The following is a 16,183-nucleotide window of genomic DNA, read 5'->3' on the forward strand; positions in this document are numbered from 1 at the left end:
AGTTTCCCTTAGAATCTTGTGTCTTCTACATGTTTTTTATTTCATATAGATTAAGTTTGCAGAGTTGTGTCATAATTTCATGAGTGTATCTGTCAGAGAGCCCTTTGCAGGCCTATTTAATCCAACTAAGACTATTTTTTCTTGTTTTAATACCATTAAACTTTTTCTCTCTCTGATAATAATTGAGGAAAAAGAGAAAGACATTCCATATAATACATCAGATGCCTAAGTGCTTTGGATAGTCATAAGCCTTTTCTCCTGTAGCTTCCTAATTAGAAATGCCTGCTCTTCGAAGTTTTCTTAAGCTTTCCAACTTGCTCCTTCCATTTTATAGAATAATAGTCTATTTAGGAAGACTATTATCAAATAAAAATCAGAATGATCAGTGGACACCTATTTTAGCCTTTGGATTTATATCACAATTCCCTAAGACTTTATATTTCCAGAAAAGAAATTCAGACTAAAAGTCACAATTACTATTATTATGATAATCCTGATAAGATATGCATTTTCACTAAAAGAAGTTCCCACTATTTTTTTTTCTTCTCTCTGCTTTTCAATAATCCTTGGGACCTTAGTAGGAGTGTGCAATACTCTTATGGTGTATTTTTAGTTTAAAAGTCTGAGTATATCTAATTACCACTTGGTACATATTGTCCAAATTCACTTTTGAATCCAAGTGTTTTTACCCTCATATATTTTTTAAAGGAGTATTTGCTTGTTTCTATTATACTGTAACTATTGGAGCTACTAGGAGGCCTTTTAAATTTCACCAACAAGTAGGCAGAATGGGGACTAACTGAAGGGTTGATAGGCTTAAAGAAAATAAATAACCTAACAAAGCCACAGGCTAATGGCAAAACCAACATTAGGAACCAAGTCACTTTACTTGGGATTAGTGGATACCAAAATGTGCTTTCTCTGAAGCAGCACTTTACAAGGAAATATTAAAATCCACCTTTGTTGTCTTTCAGCTAAAGGGAATAAAATCATGTACTTTCTGTAATTTTAACCTTGTTATAACAGATGCTACATGAACTCAAGTGGAACTCTGACTGCCTTGAGAGCTGAATAAAATGCATCCCACCATCCATTGCTTCTGCATCAGGGTATTAAAAAGAGAGGCAAAAGGAAGAGACGAGAGAGGCACAAGTTCAACAGTGTGAGGGACTTGGACACAATAGGAGAGAGAAAGAAATAAATGTCTGAATGTCATTGAAAGAACAGACAATGAAGGCATATGTAAGAGGCCTGCTAAAGCTATGGGACCTCAGAAGCCTATTTGTAAGAAATACAATTTAGAATAGGGAACTTGCAATACAGTGTCTGACCTTTATTTCCTTTCCTGTCTTGAACTTGTCAAAACCTTTGATCGATTTTTCTATGAACATGAATTACTGCTACAATATTTAGTTGAACTACATGAATTTCTCAAAGCAGTAATGCAGTGCTACAGCATAGCTTAACATTGTTTAAGTAATATGGTTTGCTTATATTTAAGTCATTTCTAAGGGACCTGTGCAAACATGGTCTGGAGATCTATTTATGATGTATTTACAAGTCTAAGAACAAAAATGCTGTTAATGCATAAACAGTCAAAAAGCCATGCATTGTGGTTTTACGGGGACTTCTATTTCTAAAGTTGATTGTTGCATGAGGGTCTCTGCCTTTATGAAGGGAAATGTGTAGAATTTTAACTAGCTCTGTATTATAATGTTTGTGTTTTGAAAAAGAAAATCATGTTTCTGCACTAAAAAATAAATTCCTTATCAAACCTTTAAAATTAACATTTAGAACAGGGACAGAAACTTCTTTTGTTTCCTAAGTGTTTTGTTGTTCTTGCTGTTTAGTTTTAAATACTTTTTTAGAAGTTTTATTGAGGTATAATCGATATAAAAAATTGGACACCTTTAATATATTCACCTTGATGAGTTCGGACATGTGTGCATACACCAATACCATCATCACAACCACGGTACTGAACATAATTACTCACCTCCAAAAATTTTCTTTTGTTCTTTTTTAGTGGTGGTAGTATATTTTTAAGAATTCAGCCTTTGAGCAGGGTACTAAGGACATTCAACAACAAATGGGAAAGTAAATGTACTAAGTCCATATAAAGAGTTAGATCTCAGTAAGATGTTCAAGTTATGACCAAATCCTCAAGAGGCTTGTAACTGACTGTGGGTTTCCAGTTTGATTATCCACAGATAAGCTTTCATTTGCTCATTCACCTATTCATTCATATATCCACTCATTCATTCTCAAGAAGAAGTATTTGTCCATATCTCACCATGTGGATGAGCAGGTGGTCAGTTCTCACTTTTGCCATTAAGTGTACTAAAATGCTCACCCTTGAGCTCCAGGATGATATTTTCTCTCACTTTGCTTCATTACCAAAGTGGCTATCAAGATTGCCTCCCCTACCTTCTTTTTATTTTTTTAATGTTTAAGAGCTGGAGTTAATTTCTTGACTCCTTTAGTAGCACATGCAGATATATACCACTCAAGGCCTGTTGGATTAAACTGTTAAATTTGTCAACTAGCTAATGTTTTCTCAGAACCAGACAAATTAAACAGATTGAATTGTTGAAATTATTTCAAAAGATAAACAATCATAGAATAGAAATAAACTACAGAATGTAGGGAACTTGAGTAACTAAATCTCCTAGGAAATATTTACAGCAGATGGTAAAGTATCCAGTCTCATTGTTATAAATGAATTTCAAAGAATCTCTGAGCAGATTTACAAAATTTTACTGCACTAACAAATGGCAGCCAACCTCTGTAGTGAACACAAAATACTCTACCATCATTTGTACCTCCTTAAAATAAGCCAATTTCTGCTTACATAGAAAATCTGTCTGTGGAAAACACTGCTTAGAATATGCAAGCACATTAATCTGGAAGCCACAAGAGAAGCTTGCTTCAGAAAACTTCTTAATATTTTTCTTGTGAGTTATTCTCTTTACGCTTTTCACATTACAATATTACCAAGTTATCATAGTGTATTTTCTTTACTCTCAGAGCAAAATAAGACTCTAGTTGTTGCTGGGAACTATGCATTGTCTAAATATGGGTTCACATTCTCCCACAGTGATTCTGGAATCATACACACAAATGAGATCACTGCTGTCAGTTCACTGGGATTAAGACTCAACCTCTCTACTCACTGGCCATGTAAATATAGATACAGTACTCAGATCCTCTGAGGCTTAGCTAATTATCGGTTGATTTGGTTTACACTTACCACATTAACTATTTGAAAGGACTCATTGATATAACGTGCTGAGCACAGTTCCTGACTCACAATCATTATTAAGGCAATATTTACCAATATGTGACTTTAAAACAGATACTACTATTAGATAATGATTCATACTATACATTCAATATTTAAACAACAGAATTATAATTTTGTGAAGTAAATTTTGTACTCAAACAGAAAATCTAATTCTATAATGATTTTCTGCCATATTGGGTCATAGAACCAACAAAGTATATATTACTGGTTAGACGTATGTACTTACTTATGCAATTAGTAATAAAATTCTTCACTCATCCCTAGATTTGAATCCCAGGTGCTCTGCATAGCAGCTGTATAGTCTTGGACAAGTTGCTTAATCTCTGTACCTCGATTTCCTCATTTGTACTTCAATTTTCTTATATGGTAAATATAAAATTACTTAACTCAGAGCTATGAGGTCGGTTTTATCTGAGAGAATCCAGAAAAAATACTTAGCACACATTTCCTAGCATTCAACATGCATAATAGGTACTCAAAGAAATTTCAGATCTCTGTTCATGATTATTTGAGTGTTTAATATATTAAATACTCAAACTGACTATAATGTCTGAAAATGCATGTCTTTATGTGACTGTACCTCTCATTTCACCGGCACAGTGTTGTGAATATATTTGTCATTTGTATGTTCCTTCTACCATACAATTCTGCCACTCCAATTAGCATAGTGTATTGGAAAACAATTGAGTGCTTGCTTTATGTTTTACTAAGTTTATACAGAACTACATTGACACTTCCTTGCCCTTCAGATGCTGGGACTCACTGGCTGCTTTCTAGTTCTCAGGAGTCTCTGTGTGACTCTGTCCTTTACACCTGCCCTACATCATCACCCTGAGCCCTAGACAAAGCCAATATCATTTTTAAAAACCTTCAAATACGTCTGCAATTCACTGTATGAATGTTCTCATTCTATCAAAACCCTGGACCTCACTAACTCAATGGAGCAATATAGGATGATAAAGTAGTTTATATGAAAGTCATAGCAAGCTTGCTTTGGTTATTCATCCAAATGTATGTTTTTAAAGGATGAGGCTTTTATCTGAAACAAATAAAATTATAATTTGAAATTTCAAATAATGTGACTAATAGATTATGAATTCATTTCCAAATATTGAAATAATTAAAACACTTGGGGCTATAAAAAAGTGAGTGCTGTTATCTATTATTTTCTTATATTAATTTTACCCTAGCTGCCAGAATTTAGTATTTTTAATATCAACTGAGAGATTTAAGGCTATTATAATTTTCCCATTTTGATTTTCCTCTTCTATTCATAATTCACTGAAAGTAATTTGATAGTATACACTGTGATGTGTCCCCATCTATCAAACATTTAAAAAACGTATTTGGAACCAAAGCAAAGATATATTTTACTACTACCACAGAGGTAAAATCTGCTGCTATTTCTTGATCAGAAGTAAACAAGTTGACTTCAAAGCAGTTGATCTAATTTTCTTCCCCATTCATTCCATGGTATTTTTTGATTATTACAGAATATATTGAATTAGATAATGATAAGTGCTTTTCTTTTTGTGTTTTTTTTTTTTTTTTTTTTTTTTTTTTTTTTTTTTTTTCAGAAATGGTTCCTCTCTGTTGCTGAGGCTGGAGTGCAGTGGCACTATCTCGACTCACTGCAGACTCTGCCTCCTGGGCTCAAGAAATCCTTCTACCTCAGCCTCCAGAGTAGCTGGGACTACAGGTGAGCACCACCATGTCCACCTATATAATTTTTGTATTTTTATTTTTTGTAGAGACGGAGTTTCACTGTGTTGCCTATGTTGGTCTCATACTCCTGGGCTCACACCATCCTCCCCCCTCAGCCTCCCAAACTTCTGGGATACAGGTGTAAGCCACTACACCTGGCTGAGAAGGCTTTTTGTTATAGGCTGTTCCTATTGTTTTATTTATTTGGTTTGCTTGTCGGTTTTCAAGGTAAGTTTGACATATAAGGTGGCATAATGTTTAAAGGTCAAGTTATAGAGACAGCTAGATTGAAGTTCAAATCCAGATCCAAGTTACTTAGATTCTCTAAGAACCTGTTTTTTCCCTTATAAAATTAAAATAAAGGGGATAGCCCCTCATAGGTTTGTAATAAGAATTATTTGATAATGCTGTCACACAGTTGCAAAGAAATACTGAAACTTGGCTCTGCCAAAAAATATTAGCTATTGCCATTAAGATTGTTCCCCTTAATACCTAAGGCATTTGCTGACAATTGGGTTACTCATCATGTCCTTCCAGGAAAAAAAATTAAAATGTTTAAAACTTAGGAATTACTTTTAAAATTTAATTTTCAGACCTGACATAACACAGCTGAGGAAGAGAGATGGTAGCTGATTGGGGACAGATATAGAGATCATTAATGGCATAAGAGTATGAGAATGTGAAGCATGAAAGGATATGATATTACTCATACAGATTGCAAATACATGTCATATTATTCATTTAAGTAAAATTCAACATTATTTTCTTCAAAGAATAAATTACACCTTTCACTCTACCTATTTAACTCTGGAAAATTTTACAAATTGAGCATGCCATTTTTTAGTATGAATTCCTTTATTTCAGCTACCCTGCCAACTTTGCCTTTGGCATGATGAGCGGAAAAAAAAAAGAAACCAAATAGTTCTGGAATATGAAAAGTGTCCAAGAAGAGGAGTAGTCTTGAGAAGTAGGGAACAGGATGAAGTCATTAGGGGACAGAAGGGTAGGAGGGAGTGGGACCAGACAAGCACTGAACTCTGCATGCACACGTAACAGTCTAAAATTTTCATCCAGCACGCAGACTCTAGGTCAAGATAACCAAGATGAATTGCAACTTCTCCACAAGCAGCATGACTTTGGATAAGGTATTTAACTTTTCTGTGTCTTGGTTTCTTCAATTGATAAATAAAAATGATGGTCATATCTACTTCATAAAATTGTGATAACTAAACTGATTAATACATGTAATGAATAGTGTGTGGCATTTAGCTTAATAATGAGACACTTCATGAAAATATTAGCTACTTTTGTTAGCTAGCAACTCACAATTTTGTCTAACGCTGACCCCATATCTAGGGTTAGGTTTTGAAAGAAACTCATCGTCATCGGAAGTAGGTCTGGAAGTTATAAAGGAAAGCTTAAAGAAACAGAAATATGTGCAAAACCTATTTACAAAGAATCCATCTGAAAGCCCCCACTGAGCCCAGGGCGATGGCACATGTCCCCTTTGGGCATGTAATTCAGTTTCCTGAGGGTCAGTATACTGTCTTTGTTACAATGGTCCCAAGGCAAACTTTTTAATAATTGTGATCCCACTCAATAGTCATGTTCACTTACTTTATAGGTACATTTGTGGCATATTTTAAAATGTGAAGTTGAGTGCATTTCACTTAAAAACCAAAGACATATAATGACATGTTATAGAGGAAAAATTATTGATTTTTGTAAATAGGCAGATCTTGTTTGTATTCTAGCTCCACCGCTTACTAGTTTTGTGATATGGGCAATTTATATCCTATCTGAGCCTGCATTTCCTCTACAATATGAAATAATTTCTACTTTGAAGTATTGTTATAAGGGTTAAATATAAATTACTTTCTGGTTTATGATGTTGGTATATACTACTTCCATGCATGATAGTTAATTTTATGAATAAGATTTTAACAGTAGGCCATAGAAAAATATAATGTAAGACTGATCCTTAGAATCTATCAAAACAGGTTGTAAAAATGACTTAAAGAAATATCTAGCATGGCAGTGACTAACATTTTGAAAAGTTTTATTTTTCCGTTGAGAACCGTAGCCCAACACAGGGTCTGGGCTTCAGTGTTCCTCTTGTCAGGAAGGATAATATCTGTGATGCATCGACTAACTCTAATGAAAATTTTTATTCCTAAGACACAAAATATTTCCCAGCACAGTACATAAGGTCTTTGTGCTCATGTCAACATTGGAGATAAATCTCTGGGAAAGAAGTAGAGAAACTGCTCCTTTCTACAGACATCAAAACACCAAAGTAAAAGTGAAAATAAAGGAACACAGCAGACTTTTTCTTTTTAAATGCCTAAACTGAAAAGTATACCTACCAGGAAACATCCAACTCACGAATTACTTTAAATATGTTTTTAAAACAGTGTGCTTGGCTTTATAACAACAGATTCATACTATTTACCTGATATTCCCCGGTGGTTGCTTTGTGGAGCTCAGTACCATCCTCGGAGACCATGGGCAATAAAAAGCATTTCTTCTGCACCAGTAAGACAAAAACAAACTGACTACTTCTCACATAAGCCTTGGAGGGCTTCCCTCAGTGGGCTTAGTGATCAGCAAATCATGTCAAATAAGGCTTTTTGTTATTTTTGACGTAATAGTGTTCCTGGCAGGCAGTACTTAAGAATTCCCAGATTCTTGACTTTAACATAAATTCAATATACTCTCTTTTATTAAAAGTCAAGCTGTTTATTCACAGTAGTTCTTAGGTCTACGTTTCATTTTACACATATCTGTGGATGTAATAGCTTTTTCCTTAGAACTTTTAAAAAACGGAATTCAGTAAAAGTCCTTTATTTATATTTTCTATGTGCCAAGAACAGATAACCATCATTAATGTGAGCCAAATTTGAATTGAGGAGCTGAAATTAGGAGGAATTGAATTTGAATTGAGGAGCTGAAATTAGGAGGAATTAAAAAACACCTGAAGTAAATATTCAAGTAATGAAAGTTTACTTTAGAATTAGTGTATCAAAAATGGGAAAATTGGCTGGGCACAGTGGCTCACACCTGTAATCCGAGCACTTTGGGAGGCTGAGGCATGCAGATCACCTGAGGTCAGGAGTTCGAGACCTGCCTGACCAAGATGGTGAAACCCTGTCTCTACTAAAAATACAAAAATTAGCCAGGCATCATGACACATGCCTGTGGTCCCAGCTATTTGGGAGGCTGAGGCAGGACAATCACTTGAACCTGGGAGGCAGAGGTTGCAGTAAGCCGAGATCATGCCACTGCACTCCAACCTGGGCAACAGAGTGGGACTCCATGAAAAAATAAGTAAATAAATAAATAAAATTTTTAAAAAGTCATTGCTTTATTTTTTTTAAATTAATAATTTCAAAATGTATACATGTGAAATCTAACTGGGAATACTTTGTATCTACTTGTAGCCCAAGATTAATTTTATTCTCAATTACTAGGAGATTTGCACAATAGAGTACATATTTACTTTAATCTGTATGACTAAAAGCCTCACTGTCAATGTGACTATGTCATCTTTATCACATTCGTGAATCTCCTGATTATAACCTGCACAGATGGTCTATCTACAGGGCTCTGGGATAAGAAACTTGCTGTCTATCTACAGAGGAAGCCATTTTCACTTCCAGATAGTTCTGAATATTTGAAAGTACTTGCTGATTTAGAGTCAAATTATGTCTTGCTGTAACATCCATAATTCCTGAACTTACATTTGAGATAAACCAAGATTAGACTAAATCATGCCTTCAAATGACAAGACTCTCAAAAATGTGATGCCGTTTATGTGCCAAAACTATCTTATCTTGCCATTTTCCTCCATTCTTTAGGAAAAACATGGTCCTAGTTTTGTTAGCCACACTTGACAATATTATTTTAAACCACTATGTCATTTGGATATCCTATATTTGAACACTCTTTTAGTGTCTTCCTGTTAAAATATGCATAAAAACTGCACGCCCAGTATACTCTACCTGGAGAAAAACATAGCTCTCATTAACCTTGTCCAGACATCAAACTTATAAGAGAAAATCTTTATTTTCCTTATAGCCAAATTACTCTGCTAAATTGTTTTGAGGCAGGATTAATAAACCTTTACTGTAAAGGGAAAGAGCCTAAGATTTTAGGTTTTGTGGGCCATATAATCTCTATACAACTATTCTTCTCTGCTGTTGCAGTGAGAAAGCATTTATAGACAATACGCAAATGAATGAGTGTGTCCATGCTGCAATAAAACTTTATTTACAAAACCAGTCTATTGGCTGGATATGGCTTGCGGGCCATAATTTGCCAACCCTTAGTTTACAGCCTCGCTAGCTAAACACTACTTGTTGTAGTAAAATATTCCTTTTTAAAATATATATCTCTCATCCCAGCATTGTCATTACGTGTGTGTGGTTTATTTTTAAATACGTAATATTTAAGGGTCTTTCCTATTTAGTTCTATTGACTAAAAGCTCTTTCATAATTATAATGCACAGACATCTATATAGGTTTTTATTTTACCATTGAACCTATTAGCTAATCTTTAGAGTTCTGTTTTATTTTTCATGTGTTTAACAGAAGAACATGTCTACAGCACTGATGAAAATGTTACCAGAATATAAACAAAAATTAATTTTTCAGGTTAAAACCATTTTATTTGTTAGTAATATATATCTATTAACCATTAAATAATTTACCAAGTTATTCCATTACCTAATCCATATTGCTTCTTCTTGTCCAAAAGAATATAGTAAGGTACATTACCAAATACATACCTCTGACTTTAGTGGGCATTTAATGTATTATTAGAGGATCCCGATATCTGTATTTTTTAAAGAAATTAAACTCATCCCTAGTGATTATACTTTCTTCATCTAACACTATAATATTAACATTTGGAAAAAATGTCTAATAATTAACAGTAGATTTACAGAGTATTTTTCAATAATTTTCTAAAATTATCTGAAAAATTTGGCCAGAATCACTATAAGTTCACATCTGAGCTTATGGAAGCCAACTTTATTCCACTCTAAAATGACAAAATTTTATATTTTTAATTTTATCTTTTAAAGTGTTTTAACATAAGGGTAGTGGAAGACCTTACTAAAGGTAGCTTAAGGTAGTAACAGATTTGTCATCTCAGTTAACACAAAGACCATAGATGGGGCAGATCTACAGGATGCAAAAACTTTCCTTTTTCTTACCTCATAGTAGCCATATGGCTACCGCAATTCTCTGGCTTCATGTGCTTACAAAATGCCCATTAGTTAAAAATAAAAAGAAAGAGAGAGAAAGAAAGAAAGAGAAAGAAGAAGGAAAAAAGATAGAGAAAGAAAATAATTTCTTCATGTGTCTATTTAAATTAAGAAAGGCATGAATTTTCCTAGACCTCCCTGTGATGATTAATTTCATGTGTCAGTTTTACTGGGCTAAGGGTTGCCCAAATAGCTGAGAAAACATTATTTCTGAGAGTATCTGTGTTTCCAGAGAAATTAGCATTTGAATAGGTAGACTGAGTAAAGAAGATTATCCTCACCAATATCTATGGGCATCCTTCAATCTATTCAGAGCCCAAATAGAACAAAAAGGCAGAGGAAGGTTGAATTTAATCTGTCTTCTTGAGCTGGGACATCCATCTTCTCTTGTCTTCCAATATTGGAACACCTGGTTCTCAGGCTTTTCGGCTTAGGTTGAACTATACTACCAACTTTCCTGGACCTCCATCTTGCAGGCAGGACATTGCGGAACTTCTCAGCCTCCTCGACATCCTTGGGATCCATTTCCTCCCAAGAATTATCTTCCTCTAGCTATCTCTATCTCTATCCCTATCTCTATCTATATCTATATCTCAATCTCTCTCTATCTCATCTGTATCTGTATCTGTATCTCTGTCTCATCTATATCTGTCTCTATCATCTGTATCTTTATCTCCTCTATCTCTATCTCTATGTCTACCTCTATGTCTACATCTATCTTAGTTATCTATCTCAGTTACGGTTCTGTTTCTCTGGAGAACCTTAACTAATATACTCCCCTAATAGGCCTTATCTTACAACTCACTTGCTAGCTTACCATGATTATAACCAAGTTCATCACTTCAAAGGAATATCAAATAATATATATATTGTTTACACTAAGACTTAGCTAGCCACCCTCCTCAAGCCAAATCTGGCCCCCCACCTCACTTAGTATAGCAAGCAAACTTAATGTAGATTATACATTTTGTATTCATTGAAAAAAACCCAAAGAATAACTTATCATGACATGCTAAAATTATATTAAATTTAAATTTTGATATACAAATAAAATTTTATTAGAATACAATTATATTTATTCATTTACATTTACATTCGTTGCCTATGGCTACTTTTACACTAATGCAGCAGAGTTTGTTAGTTGAGACAGAAATTGGCCGACAAAGACTAGCATTTTTACAATATGACCCTTTACAAAAAAAAAATTGACCCTTGGTTTAGACTGATCAATAATCATATGGGAGGATTTTATTGATTTTCATTTGTAGCCAACCAAGCACTTTTTTTTCCTTGGCTAGGATAAATTTAGAACATCTATGTCCTTCCTCAAAAGTGGCCTCACATACTTGAAAGTCTGATTCTCTCGTAACTATACTTTTTTCTCTGCTGTTACAATTTGAACTCATTCTCTTCAGAAATAAAGAGCATAATGAAATAGAAACTAAGCAGTCCCATTTTTCTTTTGCCATTTATAAGAGCCTATACCACCTAGTGGTGATTTAGTATGTATTAACAACCAGGTCACTAAGAAAAACTGCTGTATTTTTAGTTTGCTTAATTTAGTGGTGTTGATATTTCCTCTATTACCAATTTTGGCCTATGAACATGATTTCTTTGAATGCAAAGTTGGGAGGAGATGAGCACTGTGTGCTCCTATGAGGAGTTCCATCTGGCTTAAACATAAACACTATTAATATCACTTTGCTCTAGACATGTGATTCTCCTTGATAATGCTTCTTGCATTACCTCAATATAAAAGTTACAGTCCTTATTATTTTTGAAAAACTCAATTTGTATAGGACTCTTGATAATATTTTAATGTGTGTATATTTTATGATTTTTATTGATATTATTGTTTCTTTATACATTTTTTGTTATCCTTTTTGTTTATATAGTCAGTTTCCACATTAAATGGGAGAAAAACTGACATTGCTCAATTCACACTGGAAATTCTGTTTGCCAGATATCATATTATATTTCTTTTAATGCTCTAAACAATGTTGTGAGGTAAGCGTTATCTCTGATTTGCACATGAAGAAACATATTCCCAGATTAATAAATTGCCCAGTTTCACACAGGGAATAAATTGGAGCACAGGAGTTCTAAATAGATAGGACTTCACAGAGTGAAATGCACAGATAAACAGTTCACTTTCCAGGAGAAATCACAGGACAATGGATATCAGAAGAAATGATGGGACCAGGATAATATTGGTTGTTTTGTATATAAAAAACTAATTTGGGCAACAAAAAAGGATATAAAGCCACTGAAGCAAAATATATATTACCAAATTTAAAAGAAAATATGCTATTGGTAAGCCATAGCTACATTATATAAAACATTTCATTTCACATAAAGTATTAATACTACACTATGACTATGAGTTAATATTAAAAAAATTGACCACATAGGAAATAGGAGAAAAAAGTGACAAAACTGTGGAAAGCAAAGAAAATGACTGCAAGATGCAGCTATCACCACCATCTCCAGGCCACTTAGGGACCTCCTCAGAAGCTTAGATTAACAAAGAGAAGAGACTGGAGTTATCAAAATTTGTAAACTCAGAGTAAAAGCCTTCCTGAGCTGAGGCTAGATCTCTGAGGAAGAGATATGTTCCAACTGCTGCTATTACCTCTGAAGAGGCACTTTCTGGGGCTCTGAAAAAATTGGTAAACTGAAACAATTACTGCTCCTAGGGCAAGGGGATGTTCTTGGGAGAATATCAGCAAGGACAGCAAACAAACAGGAAAAGGAGATATATTCTTCCATTCTCTTGCCTTTATATGTTTCTCTAGTACCTCCCAATAGCAGAACCTAGCAGGATCCCACTCGAAGGAACTTGGAAAACGTAGCTTGCTGATCCCCATCACAGCATCAGAGCAAATTTATTGTAGAGAAATGTGGCTAAAGATCAAGATTATTAGTAAATCAATTTTCTTACCTAATTTTTTTTTTTTTTTGAGACGGAGTCTCGCTCTGTCACCCAGGCTGGAGTGCAGTGGCACAATCTCGGCTCACTGCAAGCTCCGCCTCCCGGGTTCACGCCATTCTCCTGCCTCAGCCTCTCCGAGTAGCTGGGACTACAGGCGCCCGCCACCACGCCCGGCTAATTTTTTTGTATTTTTAGTAGAGACGGGGTTTCACCGTGGTCTCGATCTCCTGACCTCGTGATCCGCCTGCCTCGGCCTCCCAAAGTGCTGGGACTACAAGCGTGAGCCACCGCGCCCGGCCCTAATTTTTAATCTGTATTGATTTCTCATAACATAAGTATCTGTGATTATAGAGACCTCAGTATTTTCTTTGTCTTCTGTAGGAGCATTTCAATCTTTTTTGAAGTTCTACCTCTCTTTCCCTTCTAGTTCACACCATGTGAGAGCAATTGACCTAATCATCATGGGCAGTGGTTATAATATGTCTCAACTTTTCCATTAACCATATGGTTCATTTGGTAATATGCTCACGATTTCACCTAGTCTAATGAGAAATTTAACTAGAAATTTTGTTGAAATTATTGAGTAAAACAATGTTCATTTTCTGAAAAAGTAGCTTAGCTAGTAAGATATAAGCTCACTGCTACTAGTGGCCATCTTGATGTGGAACATTACCGAGAATATTTATTCAGATACTCCTTCAAGAAATGTGTGCAAAACAGAAAAGAGAAAGTTAAAACAGTGAGAAACTTTTTACATACTATATTCAGTAGATGCTGAGGGTAGCTCTAAATCTAGATACTTAGTAAGAAAACTATTGACAATAAATAATACTCATACAGCAAATACTATGTGCTAAACATTCTTTCATGTACTTTATAAGATTAATGTATCTAATACTCACAAGGACTCTATGAGATAGATATTATTGTCCAATTTTATATATAAGAAAACTGAAGTAAAGATAAAGTAAGTGACTTGTCCAAAGTCACATAGCTAGTTAATAACGTAACTAAAATAAATGCTCTTTCCCACATTATTGTATAGTCTCATGTGCTTCAGTTATGAGAATCAATGATTTTCATTTTAGCTTATAACCACTGAGTTTTTTTGTATTTGTTTTTTTACATCCTGCAAATAAAATGCCCTGACAAATTATATTCTCTCAGATAATCATCTTTCTTTCATATGCAATCAACATTTTATGTGTATTCACTTATTATGTATCACTCCTTTGATTTCTCAAAATTTATTTAGGAGTATATAAATATTTTGCTACTACTGGAATAAGTAAAAATTTAAGGTTAAATTTTTAAACATGTCATTGCCCTCATCATACTGTAGCAAGAATTAGTGATCAATGATACACTAAGGATTAAAATCAAGTCCTAGAAAAATCTCAGTTAAAATATTAAATAATATTAAGTGATACAATTTGGTCCCAAGTACATATTTCTGAAGAAAATATATTTTTCTTATAAAAAGTTCTACACGATTTGATAAATCGAGATATTCCATTTCCATCGGCTGAGAATATGGTTTCTTATGTTTTACTATTCTCGACACATCAAGATTTTCCTCACCTTAAGATATGTTTCAGCATGTGCTTATTTTGTTTTTGAATATAATGGTGCATGTCTGTTTCAGCTCTCAGAATTTTTTAAGCCATTAATTTTATCTCAGGCCTTTTTTGCATTCCACACCTTCCTGCATACTAATTAGGCGTGTAAATTTCTCTTAAAATCACATTTCCTTACCAGTCCAAATCAATTCATTCTTCCCCATCATACATATTCCTCTTCTATTACCTCAGAAACAATAAAATACTTTAGTTTTGTCATTTATTTCTGATTGTAAAGTAATGATACAATAGATTTAGATCCTCATTTTAGCCATCACTAAAGCGTGATCATGTAGGCTTTAAGAGTTCAGCGGTTTCAATGCCTATTTCTGTCACTTGCATGGATTCCGTTAATAGAGTGGATTCAAAAGTATTCATGTAAGTTATATCAGGCACAAGCTTAGTTTTTTTTCTATTATATTATATTGTATGTCAACTATGAAAATTTGATGAGGACAGTACTTTCATATCAAAGCTACCACTATGAAGAGATGCAATTTGAATCCCAGGGATGAGACAGGAAGCTACCAGGATATGGTCACTCCATACTGTTCTCAAAATATTTACATCCATACCCTGTATTCCATCATATACTTTTTTCCCCATTGTCAATATTTTATATATCAGTGAAAACAGTATGCTCTTTTCCCAGTATCACCCAGGGAATCTTGGGCTCCTCAGTCAAAAAGTACTTTGAAGTCTCAGTATAGATTAAAGACTGAATAAATGACTGTGCCTCTATTCAAAGGTTCCACTAAAATGAAAGTATATATATAAAAATAGTATAAATCTTCATTTCAGAAAATAATGGAAGGGAAACATCAATAGAGTAAGATTTTGGTAAATATCTGATAGGCAGAAAGAATAGTGATACCCAATAAAGCAGTCCAGAGAAATGCTTAGCCTAGAGTATATGTTAAGTAGGATGTAATTAAAAAGGATCAAGTAAAAAAACCCAGAGTGTCTTCTCAGCCAATAGGTAGCTAATAAGGAGAGTAGGAATTAAAAATTCAAATTTGAGGCTGCACAAACCACCATGGCACACGTTTACCTATGTAACACACCAGCACATCCTGCCCATGTACCACTGAACTTAAAAGTTGGAAAAAAATAAAAATAAGTAAATATAACTATATATAGAAGATATAAAGGAATATATATATATACACACATACATACACACACACATACACACACACACACACACACACATAAATACATACTAAAATGCTAGAATTTTTGCATACCTGGCTGGATAAAAAGAAGTGCAAAGTCTTCTAATTTCTGGCAGTTGGTAGCCCTCATCATTAGTGAAGCTGAAACAATAAAAAGCTCCAGACTGAATATAGAGTTGTCA

General features: G+C 34.2%; 1 long non-coding RNA gene across 5 annotated transcripts in view; it reads left to right on the plus strand.

Annotated features, from left to right (window-relative positions):
* The window catches only part of LOC129480507 (uncharacterized), a 221,950-nt gene that overhangs the window by 51,692 nt on the left and 154,075 nt on the right, over nt 1-16,183 (plus strand). For 3 of the 5 annotated variants that reach the window (XR_010120468.1, XR_010120469.1, XR_010120470.1), the window contains exons 2-3: nt 4,882-5,003; nt 6,083-6,153. This is a non-coding gene — a long non-coding RNA (uncharacterized lncRNA). The remainder of the gene's footprint in view (nt 1-4,881; nt 5,004-6,082; nt 6,154-16,183) is intronic. The other 2 variants (XR_008657068.2, XR_010120471.1) reach the window with 1 other exon arrangement.

The sequence above is a fragment of the Symphalangus syndactylus genome, chromosome 4 (genome assembly GCF_028878055.3).
Source record: "Symphalangus syndactylus isolate Jambi chromosome 4, NHGRI_mSymSyn1-v2.1_pri, whole genome shotgun sequence".
Taxonomy (NCBI): domain Eukaryota; kingdom Metazoa; phylum Chordata; class Mammalia; order Primates; family Hylobatidae; genus Symphalangus; species Symphalangus syndactylus.